The 854-nt window shown below is 46.7% G+C and overlaps 1 non-coding gene across 1 annotated transcript; it reads right to left on the bottom strand.

Moving 5' to 3' along the window:
* Positions 1-404: 404 nt before the first annotated feature.
* TRNAA-AGC (transfer RNA alanine (anticodon AGC)) lies at positions 405-477 on the bottom strand. The gene has a single exon. It is a non-coding gene; the product is annotated as a tRNA-Ala (tRNA).
* Between the last annotated feature and the right edge of the window lie 377 nt (positions 478-854).

Below are 854 nucleotides of genomic sequence, written 5' to 3' on the forward strand. Positions count from 1 at the left end.
TGTCCAGGCACATTCTAGTTACTTGACACATCCTGGTTTCAGTCCCCTGACCAGAAAGCCGGGGCTGTATTTACCCAGGTGGCGCTGCCCGGCACTTTTCACAATTGTCTCACATTTAGGACCAAGCTGCAGGCAGAAACAGGGAGAAAAGAGCAGGTGTATATGTCCCTTGGCTTCACAGCTCCTTGAAGAAACAGAAAATTAATTACACAGTAGATCTACACTATACTGAATGCCAGGAGGACAGTAGATCTACACTATACTGAATGCCAGGAGGGAGCCGTCACCAGCCCTGTATTGTTGCTGCTCCTATGTCTTGAACCAAAGCAGCATCCTCCTCTCAGACACTAACTTGGGTTTGGAGATCTGAGTGTTTGGAGACACCATGTCTAAATAATAAAGCTTGGAGAATGTGGGCATCGATCCCACTACCTCTTGCATGCTAAGCAAGCGCTCTACCACTTGAGCTAATTCCCCACATCAGGGGAGCTTTATTTATCCTTAGTGGGTGGCATGGAACACAGGTGATTTCAGGGCCTTCAGCACAAAAGCAGGACTCTACTAAGAGCAGATCTTCTCATTGATGGCCCAGGGCAAGGCCCAGTGGCTACTCATTCTCTGCAAAGAAGGAGGAGAAAAGGGAAGAAGGAGAAAGTCACAAAGGGAAAACTCATGCTTCCAAAATGCCAAGTTTAGGGTATTCCGGGACAGAAAAAGGCACATTCCAGCAAAGGAGGACTTGCCTAGACCTGCCCAGCTAAGGTGTCACAGATTTTTAAAAAAGGATTAAATGATTAAATGATTTTATGTGTGTGTGCACGTGTGTGTGTGTGTGTGTGTGTGTGTGTGTGTGT

This window comes from Rhinopithecus bieti, unplaced genomic scaffold (genome assembly GCF_001698545.2).
Source record: "Rhinopithecus bieti isolate Rb0 unplaced genomic scaffold, ASM169854v2 repeat_3246, whole genome shotgun sequence".
Taxonomy (NCBI): Eukaryota; Metazoa; Chordata; class Mammalia; order Primates; family Cercopithecidae; genus Rhinopithecus; species Rhinopithecus bieti.